The sequence below is a fragment of the Rattus norvegicus genome, chromosome 2 (assembly GCF_021556685.1).
Source record: "Rattus norvegicus strain SHRSP/BbbUtx chromosome 2, alternate assembly SHRSP_T2T, whole genome shotgun sequence".
In the NCBI taxonomy this organism is placed as follows: domain Eukaryota; kingdom Metazoa; phylum Chordata; class Mammalia; order Rodentia; family Muridae; genus Rattus; species Rattus norvegicus.
Genome location: NC_141535.1, coordinates 186123887 through 186139103, shown reverse-complemented (window position 1 = coordinate 186139103; position 15217 = coordinate 186123887). Strand labels below are relative to the sequence as shown.

The window sequence follows — 15217 nt, the reverse complement described above, 5'->3', positions numbered from 1 at the left end:
ACACAGTATTTTACAGTCCTCATTATCATTGACAGTGGTGTTGGTATTATCCTGGAACTATTGTGAGTATGTTGTGGGCTTTAAAAAAATTAGCGAAGGCTGGAGGGATAAAGTCACAGTTGAGAGCATGTATTGGTTTTATAAGGGACCTGTCTTAGTCAGGGTTTCTATTCCTGCACAAACATCAGGACCAAGAAGCAAGTTGGGGAGGAAAGGGTTTATTCAGCTTACACTTCCACATTGCTGTTCATCACCAAAGGAAGTCAGGACTGGAACTCAAGCAGGTCAGGAAGCAGGAGCTGATGCAGAGGCCATGGAGGGATGTTTCTTACTGGCTTGCTTCCCCTGGCTTGCTGAGCTTGCTCTCTTGTAGAACCCAAGACCACCAACCCGGGAACTGCACCACCCACAATGGGCTGGGCCATTCCCTTGATCACTAATTGAGAAAATGCCTTACAGCTGGGTCGCATGGAGGCATTTCCTCAACTGAGGCTCCTTTCTCTGTGATAACTCCAGCTTGTGTCAAGTTGACACACAAAACCAGTCAGTACAGGACTTGAGTTTGGTTTCTAGCATCCACATGAGGGGGCTCCAGGGGAGTCAGTGCTCTCTTCTGGTCTCTTTGGGAACCACTCAACCCACACACAGATACACATTCAAAAAAAAAATCTTGTTTTTAAGTTAAGTAATAATGGTGGGTTTTTGGTTTGGTTTGGTTTGGTTTGAAACAAAGTCTCACCATATAGCCTAGGCTGGCCTGAAACTTGCAATCCTCCTGCCTCAACTTCCTGAGTGCTATAATTACAGGTGGCTAATACTGGGTTTTTTGAGAACCATGATCTTTGATGTGGGATAGAAATGCTGACTCATGTTGATGAAGTTAAGTAAAAACTCTGTAATTCTAAACCACTCCAAGGGACCTGGAGCCCCCTTCTGGTCTCCTTGGGCATTGCATGAAGATGCACAGAGACATACATGCAGGTAAAACAAACACCCTTACACATTAAAAAAATAAATTTAAATGCAAAGATGACTGTGTGTTCATTACATTTTGCCTTTAAGTGTTCCTAATTTATTATGAAAATACCTAAAAGCAGGGAGCACGTGTTAGCGAACACTCCTAGTGTCCAGGTTGTGGAACACGAGTATGATTTCCCACTCCAAGAAACCAGAAAAATAACTTATTCCCATTTGGAGCCAGGAATTATCCAAAATAAACAAGGAAGCTTTAAAATGCTGTATCAGGCTGGGCATTTATTCTCAGCACTTAGGAGGCAGAGAAAGATGGACCTCCATGAGTTTCAGGCTAACCTGGCCTACATAAGGAGTTCCAGGCTAGCCAAGGCTACATAGTGAGTGAGGTCCTGTCTCAAACCAAGCAAGCAAACTAAAAGAAAATAGTTGCCCCTTGCCAAAGACAGGACAAATTAGTTATCAAAATAGAAACTGAATATATTGGATTGACACACCAAACATTTTAAGCCTAAGTTCACAATTATACTTAAAAGTTAAACGTGACTGGCTATTATTGGAGAAAGCACGTCCGTTTTGAGAACCGCTGGCAAATGGAAAAAACCAAATAGTTAACTGTTTTTGATTTGTTTTAAAATTTTCCTTCCTTTTATTTATGTACTTGTGGGTGGAGGGAGTAGGTGTGTGTGTCACAGCATAGGTGTGGAAGTCACAGGACAATTTGCAGGACCTGGTTCTCCTTCCACTGTGTGGGTCCAGGGGATTCAACAAAGGTTGTCAGGCCTAGTGGCACTATGCCCACCCAACCATCTCACCAGCCCCCTTTGTTTTCTGCATCTTCGAAGACAAAGTTTCAAAGGTTAGCTTCTGCAATGGCCATTCCCAGTAGTCAACGTGACTATATCTGGAATGAACTACAATTGGAAGGCTCACCTGTGATCCTGATCTTGAGGCTGGGAGACACAAGTTTTTGACCTGGATCTTGGCATGGAGATCTTGAGGCAAAGTGGCTATGAATCCCAGGAGACTAAGGCAAAGAGATCTCTGAGGTCAAGGTCATCTGGGACAAAGCAAGCCCCAGATCCAGGCTTGGTGGTCCACACCTTTAATCTGGGCCACACCTTCTGCTGGAGACCTACATAAGGACACTGGAAGAAGGAAGATTCACTCTTCTTCACCTGCCTGCCTTGCGGGACTGGGCAACTACTAGATCCTTGGACTTCCATTCGAAGCTGCCATTGTTAGGGAGTTGGACTACAGACTGTAAGTTATCATAACAAATTCCCTTACTATAGAGACACCCATCAGTTCTGTGACTCTAGAGACCCTAATAGAGCTTCCAATCCAAAATGTAGCCTAGGATGATCCCCCTGCCTCCACCTCCCACACGCTTGAGTTCCAGGTGTGAGCCACCATTCCTAGCTTTATTCTGACTTCTTTATGAAAACTATCCTAAAATGATGGGAAAATTCTAGAAATATTCAGTAAATAAATGAAGATATTGCACTGCATGGAGAGGTCCCATACTTGGGAGGCTGGAGAGGTCCACGCAGGCCTAGGCTACTAGGACACTAGACACAGAAACAGATTTCGGCAAATCTAAGTATTTACTGTTAAAATATTATTTTGAGACCATATCTCAAAAATAAATAAAGGAAACATGACAATCATAATGCTGGCATTTTATAACTCCTAGTGAGTTAATGTATCTAGGCAAAAAATAATTCATCGCTAAAGAGAAAAAAAAATATGTTCTTCTAATTGTAGTTAGGTATACAAGGCTACTTTGCCTTCCAAAAAAACCAATGAAAGCTGGGTTCACGGTGGTATATAACGTGATGATCAGCAAGAGACAAGAGGGTCAGAAGTTCAAGGTCAGCCTGGGCTTCAGAGGAAAAACCCTGTTACAAACAAAAAGCAAACAATAAAACACTTCAATCCTAGTCGGCTGTGGTGGTGCACACCGCACACTGCTAACTTAATTCCACCCCTCCAGAGACAGAGGTAGATGGATCTCTGAGTTCCAGAACAGCCAAGACTATACTGAGAAACCCTGTCTTAAACAACAAACCACAAACATTGCTTGTGGTGGTGATTAGGGTGATACTTGACCCCATAGGCTCATATATGTGGGTGTGTAATCGCCAGTTGGTAGTCTGTTTGGGAAGGATTAGGAGGTGTGGCATAGTTGTGGTTTTGTTGGAAGAAGCCCATCTCTGGGGTTTTGAGGTTTTAAATGCCTATGCCAGGGTCCGTGTCTGTCTCTGCTGCCTGCGGCTTAAGATGTAGCAGTCTCAGTTACTTCTTCGGCACCAAGCCTGCCGGCCTGACAGAGAAGGACTCCTCCTCTAAACTGTAAGCCCCCAATTAGACGCTTTCTTGTATGAGTGGCCTTGGTCATGGTGTCTCTTCACAGCAATAGAACAGCGAGTAAGACATTGTTTAAGAAGAATAGACCCAGAGTCTGGTAGCACACACCTTCAATTCCAGCACTTGAGAGACAGAGGCAGAAAGATCTTTGAGTTCAAGACCTGCCTGATCTACTGAGCAAGTTCCAGGGTCAGCCAGGACTATAAAGAGAAACCTTATCTTGAAAAGCTAAAGAAGCAGTCAAAATTGTTTAGTTTTGTGCTTTGTTTGGGTTTGAGACAGGGTCTGTCTATGTAGCCATGGCTGGCTTCGGACTTAGAGAGTCAGCCTGTCTCTGCCTCTTGATGGCTGGAATTAAAGGCATGTTCCATCATGCCTGGTTTATTGTTATATTATTCTTTTCCCATACAGGGCTTCTCTGTGTAGCCCAGGCTGTCCTCCTTTGTAGACCAGGCTGGTCTCAGACTCAGAGACCTGCCTATCTCTGACCTCCCAAGTGCTGGAATTAAAGGTGTGCACAGCCACTGCCTGCATTTTAATGATTGTTTATGTGCATATTATAAGCACATCCATTAAAATAATAGGAAAACATAATTTTTAATTAAAAGAAGAGTATAGAAAGTAAAACAAAAAAATTTAATTTAATATAAAAGACTGGGGGAGGCATATGATCAAAATACAAAATATAAATTCACAAAAAAAATTAAAATACCAGAAAGCAGAATGACAGAAAAGTGACAACTAAAATTCAAAGTATTATCATGGTCTAAATCTTAAAAATGAGGTTTTGAAGAGGAGAAAGAAAATTGCACTGGCTGTGGCCAGGAAAATGATGTCATCAGGAGACAGATTTTAGAGGTAAATGCTATAGGACTTACTATGTGTCTTAGGGTTTTTTTTTTGTTTGTTTGTTTTGTTTTGTTTTGTTTTGTTTTGTTTTTGTTTTCTTTTCTTTTTTTCAGAGCTGGGGACCAAACCCAGGGCCTTGTGCTTGCTAGGCAAGCGCTCTACCACTGAGCTAAATTCCCAACCCCTGTCTTAGGGTTTTACTGCTTTGAACAGACACCATGACCAATGCAAGTCTTATAAAAGACAATATTTAATTGGGGCTGGCTTACAGGTTCAGAGGTTCAGTCCATTATCATCAAGGTGGGAACATGGCAGCATCCAGGCAGGCCTGGTGCAGGAGGAGCTGAGTTCTATCTTCATCTGAAGGCTGCTGGCAGAACACTTGCTTCCAGGCAGCTAGGAAGAGGGTCTTAAAGTCCAAGCCCACAGTGACACACCCAGTCCAACAAGGCCACACCTCCTAATAGTGCCACTCCCTGGGTCAAGCATATACAAACCATCACACCATGCTTAGACATTGTTTGAAGATAATTTTTACTACTTATTTAAAAAGGCAATAAAGAAGCTTCAGCTAGGAAAGACTACAAAATAATCATAGTGCCTGAGTTTAACCTGGAGAGTTTTTAGTGGGATAGAATACTCTGTGGGTGTTAGGGTAAGGCCACATTTGAAAGCACAGAAAGGCTCAGACAAGGTTAACTGAACACTTGTTTAGAAGATACATTGACTGTCAGTACAGAAAGAAATCCTGATGGCCCAGGGAGGCAGTCCTGAGACACCCAGAGCAGACTACCCCAAGAGTAGGCATAAAATAGAGGCTTCTGTTTGTAGACACCAGTGTCAGAGCCATGCTGAGTGTTCAGAATGAGTGTCTTCAAACCTTAAGCTCTAAGGTAGCTCACAGTCTTTGCTTCAGAGGAGCTCAGACTTGGGAGGCTTCATTGTAACTTTGTTATAAATATGAGTAGTGGCACACCCTATTCAAATCCAGATTTAGCTGGCCTAGAAGTCAACACTTTGTATCACTGTGGCTACAGTAGATTCTCCAGGGGCTGTGTTTAGGTAGAAATAAACAGGAAAGATACACAAGACTTAGACTCTGAGGCGGAGAGAACAGAGGAGGCAATCTCTGGATTACAGTACTGGCTAAGTAGCAGAGAGACAGACACACACACACACACACAGAGACAGAGACAGAGACAGAGACAGAGAGACAGAGACAGAGACGAGGTCTTTAGCCTCCAGAATGTGTTTAGCCAGGAAGCTAAACAGAGTTCTGAGACCTGCCTACACTTTACATTCCTGAACCTTTCACTTCTTGCACAAGCAGAAGAGAACCCATCTGATACTTTATTTTGTGTCAAATGATTTTTAAAAAATACCAGCACTTAAGAGGCTGAAGGTAGGATGATCACTATGAGTTGGTAACCAGTTTGGGCAATGAAGTGACATACTGTCTCTAAATAATTATTTTTTAAAAAACCAAAACTTTTTTTTAGGGGATGGGAGAGATGGCTCAGTGGTTAAGAGCACTGGCCACTCTTCCAGAGGTCCTGCTTTCAATTCCCAGCATCCACATGGTGGCTCACAACCATTTGTAATGGAGTCTGACACTCTCTTCTGGCACACAGGTGTACATGCAGATAGAGCACTCATGGATAAAAATTTTTAAATGTTAAAAATTTTAAAGAAAAAGTGACATGGGAAAAATATACTTCTTTAAAGTTCATTTTGGGTCTGGAGAGACGGCTCAGCATTTAAGAGCACTGGCTGATCTTCCAGAAGACTTGGGTTCAATTCCCAGCACCCGCATGGTAGCTCACAACTGTGTGTGATTCCAGTTTCAGGGGATCTGACACCTTCACATAGACATACAAGCAGGTGAAACATCAAAGCACATAAAATAAAAATAAATATTAGACAACAACAGGTCCCACTGCGTAGCCTTGGCTGGCCCAGAACACACACCCATTCATTCAATCATTCCTACCCTCTCCCCTCCACTCCTCTCCCCTCCCCTCCTCTCCCCTCTCCTCCCCTTCCCTCCTTCCCTCTCCCTCATGTTTTTTGAGACAGGGTTTCTCTGTGTTAGCCCTGGCTGTCCTGAAACGTGCTCTGTATACCAGGCTTGGCCTCCTGAGTGCTGGGATCAAAAGTATGTTACACCCAACCTAATTTTTTTTAATCAATTACTTATTCTTTTAGCCTCTGTGTGTGTGTGTGTGTGTGTGTGTGTGTGTGTATGGAGGGACTGAAGGAGGGAGGGAGGGAGGGAGGGAGGGAGAGAGAGAGAGAGAGAGAGAGAGAGAGAGAGAGAGAGCTCATGAGCAAGCAAACATATTTTAGAGGTCGGTTCCCTCCTTGAACTATGTGGGGCCAGAGGATCAGACTCAAGCTATCGGTCCAGCTTACCCTGACCTGAAAGAACCTACATTCAGCCGGGCCATTCCACCGGCCCATGACACAGTGTTACAATGCTGTATATAAAATAACCAAGTCAGACTGACAGAATTTACCACAAGAAACTGATGCCCTTGGGTTGATAACTCAAGTCTTGGGTGGTGTTGTTTCTTGTCCCCAAGCACTTACTGCAAATCATGTAATGACTTTTTTTTTTGGGGGGGGGGGTAGGTTTCTGCTTCAGCCACTGCTCTTACTTAGAGTCTTGTATTCTCATTAAATGTTAGACCAAATGGCTGCCATGACGGTGCTTGCCTTTAATCCCAGAACTCAGGACACTGGCAGGGAGACTTCTGTGAGTTCGAGTTCGAGGCCAGCCTGATCTAGAGAGCACGTTCCAGGCTTTACAGAGAAACTGTCTCAAAAACCAAACAAAACAAAAACAAGACAAAAGCCAAAAACAACACCCACAAAACAACAAAAAACAAACAAACAAAAAAACCCCCCACACATTCACACAGAACCTTGTTTCACCTCAGCTTTGAATTGCGTTAATTATCCTAAATTAAACTCGAATCTCAGCACAACACAGGAACTTGTTCAGCTCATTGGCCTGGATGAAGTCTTCAAATACTGGCCAAGCACATGAAAGAAGCTGGAAATACGTAGCCGTTAAGGCCCTCTAGGCTAGCGTGCTCTTGCCCATGTATGAGTTTCAGCGGAATGTAAGGTAGCAGTACAGTATCCCGGGGACACACGCCCTCTGGTCCTGAAATAGCAGCAGCCGGAAAGCCTGAGTGAGCACAGCAGCCAGCTGGGGAGCTTTGCAGGTGTGATCGATCGATCCTCAGACCACACCCAAACCCCACACCCCACCCAGCATCTCTGGGGAGGACTCAGATTTGAGCATTAAAAGCCATCCCAGTGGCTGAGTCACTGGCCCAGAGGATTGTACATGAACAACAACTGTCCTTCTCTCAGGCAGCACCAGTCCCATCAGAACCAGGTCTACCTACCATGCTCCCTAGTTCTGGTCCCGGCCTGCTCTGTGGAGTGCTGCAGCCTTCGAGGGTTGGGGCCATCTCTCCCACTCTCATGAGCCCAGGATCCAGCCTTTAAAAAGCAAACAAAACAAAAAAAAAAAAAAAAAAAAAAAACCCAGACAGATGGACGAACAAAAACCCTTTTCTACTTTGCCAGGTATGGCTCATGACATTAATCCAAGCACTTGGGAGGCAGGTCAAATAGATCTCTGTGAGTTCAAGGCCAGCCTTGTGTACAAAGTGAGTTCCAGGACAACCTAGGGCTACATGGAGAAGCCCGGTCTTGAAAAGTAAAAAAGAAAGAAACCATTTTTTAAACAAGTTCTTGAGCACTAGCATCTCTGTGTAGTTCAGGCTGGCCTCAAACACAAGATCTTGAGTCAACCACAGTGGCTCATGCCTGTAATCCCAGCTCCTGGAGGTGGAGGCAGGAGGACCAGGAGCTAACGGTGATGACCTGGCCACATTGTCAGGTTATGGCCAGTCTGGGCCACAAGAAACTCTGTCTCAAGCACAAAAAACAAACAAAACAAACACGAAAGCGAAACCAAACGAGCTAGCACATAAAACCAGCGTATTTGATACAGTGCAGATACCGTGCAGCCGTCCCCATGTCTAGCTCGATATTTTCACTACCCAAAAGGAAAGGAAACCCTGAACCCATTGACCAGTCATTCCACAACCTCAGACAACTACCAGTTTCTGTCTCTACAAACTTATCTACTCTGTACATGTGAACTACAGGAAGTCATCCAGTATGTGACTTTGCAGTCCCGCTTCTAGGTGGCCTTGGTTTGGTGAGATTTCTTTGTTTTGCTTGTAGTGTAGCTAGAGCCTAGGACCTATCTAGACCAAGGACTATGTGGAGCAGGCTGGCCTTGAACTCATAGACCTCTGCTGCCTCTGCTTTAAGTGTTAGGATTACAGGTAGCTGGTTTGAGGATTTTTGAACCGGAGTGTCAAGTAGCCCCGGCTGCCCTTGAACTCCTGATGCCTTTCCTTTATTACTCAGTGCTGGGATTTCAGGCATAAACCACCAAGTCCAGCATAAGAGCAAGGCTTTTGAGTTTCATCCAATTTGTAGCATGATTCAGTATTTCGTTCCTTTTTATGGGCAAGTGGTGGTTTCGTGTATCAGTAGACTGAAAGGTTACGTTCTGAACTAGAATACGTACAGTTCTCTCTCGCTTGAAAAGAGGGTTTTCTGTTTTCAATGTTAAAGACTGAATCCATGACTTCCATATGCTGGGCAATCCCTCTGCCGCTCATCTACAGCCGCATACCCTCTCAGGTTCCATTTGATCTCTTCATTTGCTGAAGAGCATCTGTGAACTGTTTCTACATTTATGGAGATCTAAAGGTAGGCATGTCCAACAGTGTCCCAGTGAGCATGCATAAACAAGTATTTATTTACTTGTTTATAGCTCTTTGAGGTTTATTCCCAGGCATGGAATTGCTGAGTCAGCACGTTCTATATTTGCCTCATGGAGGAGCTGCCAAACTTTCCCACAGCAGCTGCACATCAAACACTCCCTATCTGGAGGCTCCAATGGTCCGGTTGCTTATCCTCAGTGGTGCTCTTCCCTTTCTGTTTAATTTATAGCCATCTAAGCCATCTACATGGTGGTTTGAACGAAAATGGCCCCCATAGGCTCATAGAGAGTAGAGTGGCACTATTTCAAATGATTAGGACACGTGACCTTGTTGCAGTAGGTGTGGCCTTGTTAGAGGAAGTGTGTCACTGGAGGTGGGCTTTGAGGTTTCAGACACTCAAACTAGGCCCAGCGGCTCGTTCTCTCTTCCTGCTGCCTGCCAATCCGGATGTAGAGTTCCTGGCTCCTTCTCCAGCATCGTGTTTGCCTGTGTACTACCCTGTTTCCCACCATGATGATCATGGACTAAACCTCTGAAACTGTAAGCCGGCCCCAATCAAATGTCCTTTAAGAGTTGCCATGGTCATGTTGTCTCTTCACAGCAATGAAACCCAAAGATACCGTTCATGTTTTTGTTTTGTGTGTAGGCCAGGCTGGTCTGGTACTTAGTATGAAGTGGGCCCTGGCCTGCTCCTCCTGTCTCTACATCCTGAGGGCTGGGATTACAGGTGTTTGCCACCACATCAAGATTTATGAAGCAGCAGGGATTGGAGTGTGTGCAAAGCAAGCACTCTACCATGAACAACTACATCTCTAGCACTTGTTGAAGTCATTTTATTTGTGTTTTGTTTTGCTCTGAGACAGGGTCTCTCTACATAGCTTTGGCCATTCTATAGACCAGGTTGGCCCTGAATTCAGAGGTCTGACTGTATCTGCTTTCCCAAGTACTGGGATCAAAGGCGTACACCACCACTTATAGGCTTGGTTTTTGTTTGTTTCAATTTATTTTAAAAGTTACAGTACACTGTAGCTGACTTCAAAGACACCAGAAGAGGGCACTGGATCCTATTACTGATGGCTGTGAGGACAATGGTTGCTGGGAATTGAACTCTGGACAATTAGTGGTCTCAACCACTGAGCCATCTCTCCACCCCCTTTGGTTTGTCTTTTGGTGTTTTGTTTCCTCTCTCTCTCTCTCTCTCTCTCTCTCTCTCTCTCTCTCTGAAACAGAATAGTTCACTATGCAGTCCTAACTGACCTAGAACTCACTATGGAGACCAGGGTAGCATTAAACTCCTAGAGATTCCCCCGTCTCCCAAGTTAGTGTGACTATCTTAATATATTAGAGTCCGGCACACCAGTGTGTACCTGGAGTTCCGGCTACTTTGGAGGCTGGGGTAGGGGAATCATAACCCTAGGAATCTGAAACAGTCTAGGCAGCCAAGTCAGAGTCTGTCTTAAGAGCAGGTAGGGCCAGGGAGATGGTTCAGGAATACAGGAATACAGCGTTTGCCTGGCATGTACAAACCCTGTTGAATCTTTAGCATTTCAAAGCAACAACAGTGCCTCAGACTCATGATTGTGCCATCTAGATGTTGCCTAAGGTATGATAAATGGTTTTTGGTTGAAACTTACACATTCGGAGGAATTATGCTTTAAGACTTTGAATCTTAAACTTCTTAACTTTCTGTTTCTGTTGGTGAAGAGAGAAGAGGGAGAGAAAGAGAAAGGGAGAGAGGAAGAGGGAAAGAGGGGGGGGGAAGGGAGAGAGAGAGAGAGAGAGAGAGAGAGAGAGAGAGAGAGAACACCTGCCCTGTCACACAGCCAGACAAACACAGGAGTCTAGGTCCCCTGTAGGCCTTTGTGAACAGCAATGATCTAAAAACCTGAGAAGATCTGAGAGGATCAGGGTTCAAAAGCTCAGTAACATCTTCAGTCGGCTTCCCGCCGACTTCCTTGCAGCTCCTAACAGATCCACACACCAACCTCGCTGCTATTTACAACTTTGAGACTTCAGGGGAACAGATCTGCAGATGGAATCTTTCACCTCAAAGTTCCCTTTTCTACTTGACAAAAGTTTCAAGCCACCCGGTGCCTTGGCACACAGTCCCCAATCCCTCAGAGAGACTGACATCTTCATTGTTCTAATTAAAGGGCTACCTACCTATCTACCTACCTACCTGGTTTTTCAAGACACAGTCTCTTCTGTATGGTCCTGGCCACCCTGTAACTAACTATGTAGTTCATGGTGGCCTTAAACTCAGAGATCCTCCTATATCTGTCTCCCGAGTCCTGGGGTTAAAGGTAAGCACCACAGCACCACCAATGCCTGCAACTGGCCTGAACCCATTTCCAGTAGCAGCTCCTTATCTCTCCCAGATGGCCCATGGTGACCTGGGACACGAGTTGCTTTGTTATCACTGAATTTTGGTGAAACTCAAACGCTTTAAGTTTTCTCTGGTGCTATCCAGTCGGGATGACCATCTTTTCTGAGGCCAGTTGAGGGCAGAAGTCTGGTCACCCACTGCAGCCTTTGAGTAAACCAGAGCTTTCTCCTGTGCTGTTGGTTGGGACACAGCCATTATTATCTGACGCTTTGTCTTATGAGGTTGCCTCTCTCCTGGTCCTTTGGTTGGACACAATAGGCTTTTGTTCAATTCATATATTCATTCATATATAATTTACACATAAACCTGTGTAATCTAGGCTGGCCTTGAACTTCTGGCCTACTTCCCCAGATCTAGGATTTAGGGGTATGTGGTGCCACATGCTGTTTAGGGATTCCCCCCCCCCCCCCCGGAGCTGGGGACCGAACCCAGGGCCTTGCAAGAGCGCTCTACCACTGAGCTAAATCCCCAGCCCTGTTTAGGGATTTTTAATGCTTATTTATGTTTTGTTTTTGAAGACAGGGTCTTATGTGGTCAGGCTGGTTTTAAACTCCCTTTGAAATGACTTTGACCTAATACTCCTGCCTCCAAGCCTTTTTAGGCTCCAAATCTGCACTATGTGGGTGCCTAGGGAGCCCAGAAAAGTCCCCACTTCTGTCTGGGTTGCTTCCTTCTCCTCACCATTCAGTCTTCTCTTTATACATAATGTCCAGGGATTTTACTCATATTAGGAGGAGTTAGAGAAATGCCTGGCTTAATCTTACTTTGTGTACTTGTGTACACTCAGATGTAGTAATGTTTTTTTCTTTCACCAGGTGGGGGCAGTTTAAATAAATTTCTTTTTATCGCTGCTCTGTATTCAGGCCTATTTGTACATGTTTGACAAAACAAAAATGAAACCTCTTATCCTATCCACTCTTAGATTGGTGGAGGAGGAGTCAGAACCCTGCTCTGGTGCTTTAATGTTGAGACAGATGGTTGGAAAATGTGAAGAAAATGAAGGGCCTTTTCTACCAAAGAGAGAAATAAGGCAACACTTCCTAAAAACAATCAAAAAACATGAGGAAATGGTTTGACAGAAATTCGAGTTCCTCCAGGGCCAGCACTTGTTGAAACAAAAATATGCGCTCTAAGTTGTACCTGTTGCTCTGTTTATCAACTGCACTTTAAATTAGCCAATGGGCTAAGTTGGAGAGGCACAGGAATCCCTTTGTGTTAGGGAAAAAACCTAGGAGGATCCTCGCTGCCAGTGTTTGCCTGCTTGATTTGTTTGTCGTTGGTCCGCTCCTTCTACGAAAGGAAAACTATTTGCCTTGACGATATTTTGAACTGTGTGGTCATTTTCATGGGACCCCAGAGCCATTTTCTAACAAGTGGCAGGTTCCCATCCCAGAGCACAAACGCTTTCCTAGGTTCTCCTGTGTTGTCCTAAATCTCCAGCAGGTGGCAGAATAATCGACGAAAAGGCACTGACGACCAAAAGGAGGCAGGCTGAACTCATTCCCCTTCATTTTTGAAGAGCTGCATATGCTGTTTTTTTATTTTAAAAATTTTCATATAGTTCGATCATCTTTACCCTCCAAATGCTTATGTTTCTTTTGAATTTATGATTTCTTGCGTTGTTTGACTTTTCTTGAGGGTACTGAACGTTCGTCTGTTCACTTCGGATAAGGATGGGGGATAAACCAGAGAAGTAATTCCACCCAAGACTATTTTGCTGCCCCAGAGTTTGAGTTACTTACAGGAACTCGGGTTTCTTGGCATAACTGAAAAGTCTTAGCCTGGGTGATTTAGCCACTGGAGTCCCCTTTACAATTTGCAGGCAGTGCCACAAAGTGTCTTCTCCCTGGTTATTGTTTACTAAGTATATAACCGCTGGAAGTGATCTTTTGAGTTTTTTGAGCCTCTCCCTTTCTCTTTAGCAGGAAATGTTGCAATCCAAAGAAAATAGCTGCAAGTCCGGAGAAATAGGTTTGCTTCCTTTCACCTATTCCAAGATATTGCCCTGAGGGTTTTGATACTGTCACAGATATCAGTTCAGTGAAAACATCTGGAGTTAAAGAGCTAGAGAGCTAGAAGGTTACTACTTAACATTTTAGCATACTCTTCAAAAACAAATCAAAGCAACCAGAAAGATACCCGGTCTCTAAACATCCCCATATCCTCCTACCTTTCCCCCCTTAGTCCCTGTTGTTATACACACAACGTTAATGACTCCGTTTTTTAATTGCTTCTTTATAATTCATTATCAAAAGTGCAGTTTATTCACTGTAGGTAGGGGTTTGACGACAAGCCAAAGAATAATTCCATCCAAGTATAGGTAGGTACTTTCTATTCTATTAGAACTGATCTGTGCATTTAATCTCTTCATGGTTAGTTCACACGCATGCCCTCCTCCCCCAACAACAAACAAGGACCAATAGCGGCTCTTGATTGCTTAAATTTTGTTTTAAACAATTTCAAACCTACAGCAAAAATGAACAAAGGGTATAGCAAACGTTCTGTCCGTTGCCTTGTTGCCAACATTTTGCTATGTTTGTTTTCTCTCTGTGTCTGTCTCTGTCTTCCTCACGTTCAGCGCTATACCTTGATTGGGGGTTGGAGGGGCAGGAATAGGACTTTACAAGGTTCCTTTATATGGGAATCCACACCAATTTTCTTTCTTCAAACTCTTTCGTAATTCCCCCACCCCACCCCCACCCCCACCCCCCTTTTTTTTAAAGCTGGGAGACGCCCTAGGGAGTTAAACTGAGGTTCAACCAGTCTCGCGCAACCTGTTTGTGGCAGGAGTTTCAGCTAGCGCTGCTCTACCCAGTGGCTACCACGGGCCTAGGTCAGTTTAGCGTTCCTTCCGCGATGCTTATTATATCCTCTAAGAAAAATGCTTGGGTCTTTTGCCAAAGCCCCTGTTAGTTCCGGCGATTTGACTTTCTATAGATGAGTTGTCTGCAGAGGTTTGTCTCTGGTCTTGAGAGTGTGATCCTGTATATGGAATTCTTTCCAGGGCTTAAGGGCTAGGCTTGAGAACTCTATCGCTTGTTTTTTATTTAAAAGAGGCCTGTTGGAAAAGTAGTTTCGATACAAAGAAAGTCTTACGTATAATTTTAAACTTCAACAGACGAAAGAGGAAATGGAATCGCACACTTGGAGTCATATGAGCTTAATGGGAGGTAGCAACCAGCTTCCCTGGTGGTCTAGTGGTTAGGATTCGGCGCTCTCACCGCCGCGGCCCGGGTTCGATTCCCGGTCAGGGAAATACTGTTTTTGTCTCAACCTTCTAGAGAAATAAAAAAAATAATCATTTGAAATATGGAAATGGAGAGTGCGATCGTTTCTACATTTGTGGTAAAGGACGTCAGGGAAAAAAAGAAAAAAAGGAAACCTATATCAGAATTTTCTTTAAACTCGGCAATCAATACAGGACGAATCTTAGATTGTCAACTCTCTTCTAAGTTTTTTCCCTCTCTTCTGTTCTGATTTTTCTTCAATATGAACAAGTTTGCAAGATAAAAAGAAAAATCAAAACAAAACTTCTTGTTGAGCCTTCATAAGAAAACCAAGCAAGTGGCTTGTTAGCCTGCGTTGGTGGTATAGTGGTGAGCATAGCTGCCTTCCAAGCAGTTGACCCGGGTTCGATTCCCGGCCAACGCATAGGGTTGCCTTTTTGTGTACTTGGTTCAGATCCGAAGATCCCTGACCCCTGTGATCAAACCCTGCCGTACTTCCTCTCAAGCGTTTGGATCTGCTTGGTACAACGAATGGCGTCACAGACGTATACGACTATCCTTTTGGAATTGTTTAGGGAAGTATCTAAAATGGAGGG

At 44.2% G+C, this 15217-nt stretch overlaps 2 non-coding genes across 2 annotated transcripts; both read left to right on the top strand.

The window, feature by feature from the left end:
- The first annotated feature begins 14577 nt into the window (after nucleotides 1-14577).
- Nucleotides 14578-14649, top strand: Trnae-cuc2 (transfer RNA glutamic acid (anticodon CUC) 2). The gene has a single exon. It is a non-coding gene; the product is annotated as a tRNA-Glu (tRNA).
- A 324-nt stretch (nucleotides 14650-14973) lies between these two features.
- Trnag-ucc1 (transfer RNA glycine (anticodon UCC) 1) lies at nucleotides 14974-15045 on the top strand. The gene has a single exon. It is a non-coding gene; the product is annotated as a tRNA-Gly (tRNA).
- The last annotated feature ends 172 nt before the right edge of the window (nucleotides 15046-15217 follow it).